Genomic DNA, 6,323 nt, shown 5'->3' on the forward strand with positions numbered 1-6,323 from the left:
GGACAGTGAGTAAGATTAGATAAAGTCATTAGGGTGCTCCCCCACTCCTAATTGAATCCTGGTGGTTTTATAAAAAGAGAGAGAAACCAGAGGATACACAGGAACAGTTAGTCTCTGTCTCTCACCATGTAATGCCCTGTGCTGCCTTGACACTGTCAGTGAGAAGGCCATCACTAGATGTAGCCCTTTGAATCTCCAGAACTGAAAGCTAAATAAACACCTGTTCTTTGTAGAATAGTTTCCCTTCAGTTATTTTGCCAAAGCAATGAAAAACAGACTAATCCCATGGCAATGCAAATTAATTCTGTCCCATTAAGAATATAAATCTCTGTAAGTCAAATTCACATTTGAACCAGTTTTTAAAATTATTCTTCAAAATTTATTTTTGAATTAGCACATATTAACAATGCAGGGGGGATTTCATTGTGATAATTCCATACATGTGTACAGTGTACCTAGAACAAGTTCACCCCTCCATTATATTCCCATGCCCTCTTCTCCTCCCACCCTTTTTCAAACAGTACTTGAGGCGAACCAGTCTTTTAGCATCTTTCTCGTTCTTTCAATAACTAATGATGTAAATAAGCCCTCTGATACATATTCATTTTACATTTACATAAGATTCATGATATTATCATTTTGAAAATTATACCTTAACACTAAAATATATCCCTGCCGTCTAGAAGCTTATAATTGGAAATGAGGAAATGGTCATCAACAGCCTACCTAAAATACATGCTGGGATTTGGTAAAGTCTTGTAGGAAACAGAGTTCATTAGAGACAGGGTTACTAATGCTTAGAGAACAGAGATTTCAAGGAAGGATTCTAACTACTACCTTTTAATAACATAGAGACAAAAGAAAAGCATTCAGGTGGGAATACTGTAAACAAGATGTGGAAATGGAACAGTAACTTGAATGTTGAAGGAATAGCAACTACGGCACCCTAATCCTCACGTGGATATATGTTGGAAGTTGTAAATTTTAAGACCAGGAAAGGAGACACTTCTGTTTATCAGAACAAGAGGTAGGAAGAGAAGAAGCAATTGTTTTGGGCACTTTCTCTAAAATTGATATATCACAGTTTTTAAGGTAACATGCTAACATGATGAATTTTAAAACTATGATAAATATATATACTTATATATATAATATATATTTAAAGAAATATGAAATCATCAGCTTGAGAGACTTCAAAGAATGGTACATTTTTATGAACACTTTATAGCCTTCTTCGTTCCCTCTCCACCAGCAATGCAGCCGCTCCCTCCATCAGGCCCAGGAACCTCACTCTGGTGTGAGAATCCGGCTATCTCTAAGTAAAAGGTAATGTGATGGTATTAGTGTGAACGTTAATACAGAGAGATTTAAGATCAGCTCTTGGTTTGGCACTGTACCACCTCTGGCTCAAACAGCTTCAAGATCGTCTTACATAAAATAGCTGCATGCAGACCTTATTAAGGTCCTTATTTTTAGCCTGTGGAGGTGAAGGATAGGAAGTTGGGGATGGAGAAGATGGGTGAGGAACTCAACATTATTTCTCTAACTCAGCATCCTCATGCAAAGACTGGAAGTCTCCATCACCTGCTATGGAATTGGCCCCCAACAATGGTGAGAAGTTTCTCCTGCCCTACACAGGAAATTCTAAGCAAAGTTCAGGATGCCCTGTTCATGCTCAAGGTTCTAGCAATAAAATCCAAATCACACACACTTAGGGAGAAAGGCAGCATTTTACTCTAGTTATTTTATGTAACGTGGAATTGACCAATCATCCATGTATAGATGAATGAATAAGCAAAATATAATATATGCATACAATGAAAAATTATTCAGTCTTAAAAATGAAGGAATTAGCCAGGTGCAGTGGTGCATACCCATAGTCTTATCTACTTGGGAGGCTAAGGCAGGAGGATGACTTGAATTCATGAGTTTGAACCCAGCCTAGGCAGCATAGCAAGACACTATCTCAAAAATATGAAACATGAAAAAAAAGAAGGGAATTTCTGATGCACGCTGCAATATTGTATGAGCCTTGAAGTCATCTTTGGAAGTCTCCCTGGCCAACTAAACCTTCCTGATAACTAGAATCCCTTCCCAAACTCGTGCCCAAGCCAAAGGAATATGGGACAGTTGGTAGTCTTATCACATTGGTTTAATAACAAGAAATAAAAATAATACAGGTGAAACCTCTACCATCTCATGACATGGATACTTCCAACAAACATGGACATTTTAAACATCACAGTGTAAGCTAGACATGGTGGCATATTCTATAGTACCAGCTACTTGGGAAGCTGAGGTAGGAGGATCACTTGAGCCCATGAGTTCAAGACCAGCCTGGGCAACACAGCGAGATCCCATTTACAACAACAACAACAAAAATAATAATATATGATATGCAGTTATCATGGAAGATCTTTAAACATTGTCCTAATCTTAATAGGGTAACATCATAGAATTTTTGACAGGGGAATGACATTCATAGCTATGCTTTCAAGAATATGAAATTCTACCAATGAGAATGATGGATTGGAAAGGAATGCAAGGAAATGCAGAAAGATTAATTAGGAAGGAATTACAGTAACTGCTAGAAAAAGATATTAAGGACTCTTACTAGAGAAGTAGGAGTGTCAATGCGCGAAACACCGTCGAGGTAGAACTAATAGAGTTTGGATAGCTGACTGAATATGAGAGGGTGAGGAGAGGAAGAACTCAGAGATGACTCTTAAGTATGAGTCTACATTGCTGAGAGATGACTGATGCCACTAGCTGAAGGGGAAAATAAATTTGGCAAGGAAGACATTCAATTTTGTGCATGCTGAGTTTGAAATACAGTGAAACATTCCATAGCTCAAGTAGGCAGGTGGAAATACTAGGCGACAGTTGCATAACAATTTCATACCGTATTAAAAAAATGTCTTCGTGGAGACTGGCTAAACCAGCACAAAACAAAGGGACATGTTCATGTTGACATTTTATCCTCCCTATCAGGTAACTTTTTTTTAATTCATTTACTCATACGTGCATACATTGTTTGGGCCATTTCTCGGATAACTTTTAAAAGAAACTCAAACATTTGGAAATCATTTTCATTATCAAGAAAGCAAGTTGAGAAAACAGTGATTCCCAAGACAAGAAGAAAATACAAAGTATAAGCAAATCCCTGAATGGATTACCTTTAGACAATTTATAGAAGACATGCTACCACTGACCTACAGACAAGTAGTGCTTTTGTCTGTGTGGTTTCCGTAGATTGGTGCCTGTTTCCTTTGCTGCTGTATGTCATTTTAAAGGGCTTCCTTTTCTTTCTGCTTTTCTATATTTTGAAATGTACCTTTTCAAAAAATGAAAATAATAATAGCTTAGCAATCATTAAATATACTCAACTTTTCCACAAGTAGCTAACCATATCTTATCCTTATTGAAAATATTGAAATGATGTGAGTAGAAATCTAGCAAGATATAGTGAGAGAGTGGTGGGAAGGGAGAGGATATGAGATAGACAAAACAGGGACAGGAAGATTATTCTACACAACCTCAGACACACTATTTGGTCAATAGGCTCTGATTATAATAACTCACAATATAGTTTTTCTATTAGTCCATTTTCTTTTACTATAATGAAATACCTGAGGCTAAATAACTTATGAAGAAAAGAAGTTTACCTGGTAGCAAAGGGGTGGGAGGGAGAAGGAGGGTCTGGAGGGAGAGGGAGGGGGTGGGGGGAAGAGGGGAGAAATGACCCAAACATTGTATGCACATATGAATAAAAGAAATAAATTAAAAAAGAAAAGAAGTTTAGAACTTGGGACTTCCAGGATCAGATATCAGATGAGAAGCTCACTCCAGCTTACACCAGTGGGTCACACCTATAATCCTAGCTACTTGGGAGGCTGAGATTGGGAGGATCATGATTCAAGGCCAGCCCAAGCAAAAAGTTAATGAAACCCTATCTCAACCAACAGCTGGGCGAAATGGCATGGGAGTCTGTCATCCCAATGACTGGCAGGAACCTTAAAATGGGAGGATTGCAGTCCAGGCTGGCAAAAAGTTAGCCCCTATCTCCAAAAAGGGCTGATGGAGCAGCTCAAGTGGTTAGAGTGCCTGCCTAGCAAGTGTGAAGCCCTGAGTTCAAACCTCAGTACCGATAGAGGCCAGGGAGTGTGGGGAATCAGTGTAACAAAGGAGAGACTACGTTCCAAAGAGAGTAAGAGAAGAGCATCAGGAAAATGGGACACAGAGAAAATTTAAAAACCATTCTCAACTCCAGGTCCCCAGGGAGAAGACAATCCCAAGCCACAACCATAAGATAAGCCAGGCACGTTGGTGACAACAGACTGGCAGTCCTGGTTATAGGAGAAACCCCCCGTTCTAATCCTTAAATCCACAGTGAGAATTTGGTGTGACAATGACTTCTCCTGCACAAGGCCAGTGTTGGAGAAGAAATCCATTTTGTTGCTCCCTATGTCTGAGAGAGCTGTAGCCAGGTACCATATCAAGAGAGCCCTATTGTCTGATACCAAGCTACTCTGGGGACCCAAAAACAAGGAACATTCACAAGTTAGGGATTCTAGAACACCTCAGCACAATATCTGGGTGGGAGACTGCATGAGGCAGTCATAGACAGCGGAAGGATCAGACTTGGACACACTGAGAAGTTTAGGCAGCAGGAACTGAGTTTGTGAAGAGCCTAGTGGTTGATGTGACAGGAGCAAGCCCAGTGGTCTGAGGTTTGCTGCATAGACTGAGAGCTGGCAGGTTGCTAGGCCTGTGGAACTGCCTCTTGCCATCTGTGGTTTGCTGCTGATTAGGACTGAGTGCTCCGAGGTTGGATCACTGGATATCCACAGCCTTCTCTATCCTGCAGGGTGGTTTACTGCTGGGTGGAAGCCAACAGTGCTGAGGACAGAAGAGCACTGCGTTCTCTTGGTTCTCTCCCAACATTGGAGGTGTCAGTGCTCTGCTTCCTCCTCTCTCCAGGGCACAAGACCCCAAGTCTTGAGTGTTTTCTGCCCTTGCGTGCACAAACGGGGGGCCTCAGGAGCAAGTGGGAACCTGCTCAGCTCACAGGCCACAAAACTTCTTTGGGTCAGCAGTGGCTCTAAAGTGAACTAGCCCTGAAGGTGACAAGTGACCCTTGACTTGCTCAGCATTCAGCCCTCATACAGCACCAAGATGAACTGTAGGATCTACAATAGACTCCAGTGATGACTTCTGCCTGGGATAAGTCTCTTATCAGAGAACCCAGAAAGAAGTGGCTCCAAATTTTTGTCATTCTTTTAACTTTCACATGCTTTTTACTATCTTGTTATTGTTTTTTTATTTAGTATAGTTTTCTAATCTTTTGTACTTTTGTTTCTCTAATTTTATTTGTGAGTTTTCTTTATTTTGTAATAGGATTTTTCTCTTTTTCTTCCCATTAATCTTATTTCTTCTTCTTTTTCTTTCCTTTAACCATGCTTCTTTCTTTTTTCTCTTTCCCTGCCTCCTCCTTTGTTTTTGTTTTTATTTTTTTTTCCATTTTTATTCGGACATATTCATTGTACAGAGGAGGATTCGCTGTGACAATTCCCAATAGCCTTGAATTATTCATTGGTTAGATTGCCCTCACCATCTACCCCCCTACAGCCCTCTCCTCCCCCTATTTAAAGCAATTGCAAGAGGTTTCATCATTACATTTTGTATATGTATATGAAGCCCTTTTTTTTTTTTTTTGGTGGTACAAGGGATTGAATTCAAGGCCTCGCACATTCTACCACTTAAGTCATGTCCCTTGATTTATTTGTTATTAATACTTCTATTCTAATCAATTTTTAACTTCATAGTTTTTGCCATTTTATTTTCTATGGTTATTAGTGCAGTAGTTGACTTTAATTGATTTTAATTTTATTTTTATACCTGGTTTGTTTTGGTGTTGTTGCTATTATAATGGTTTGTTTTCTCCTCTCTTAGTGGTACTGGGGATTGAGCCCTTAAGAGAAGGTTGCTTGAGAAACTAAAGCAGATACCTTAAAAGCAACTGAGGCCAATAGGAAAAGGGGACCAGGAACTAGAGAAAAGGTTAGATCAAAAAGAATTAACCTAGAAGGTAACGCACACACACACAGGAAATTAATGTGAGTCAACTCCCTGTATAGCTATCCTTATCTCAACCAGCAAAAACCCTTGTTCCTTCCTATTATGGCTTATACTCTCTATTCAACAAAATTAGAGATAAGGGCAAAATAGTTTCTGCTGGGTATTGAGGGGGTGGGGGAGAGAAGGAAGGGGCGGAGTGGATGGTAAGCAAGGGGGTGGAGGCAGGGGGGAGAAATGACCCAAGC

Source organism: Castor canadensis, chromosome 3 (genome assembly GCF_047511655.1).
Source record: "Castor canadensis chromosome 3, mCasCan1.hap1v2, whole genome shotgun sequence".
Classification (NCBI taxonomy): Eukaryota; Metazoa; Chordata; class Mammalia; order Rodentia; family Castoridae; genus Castor; species Castor canadensis.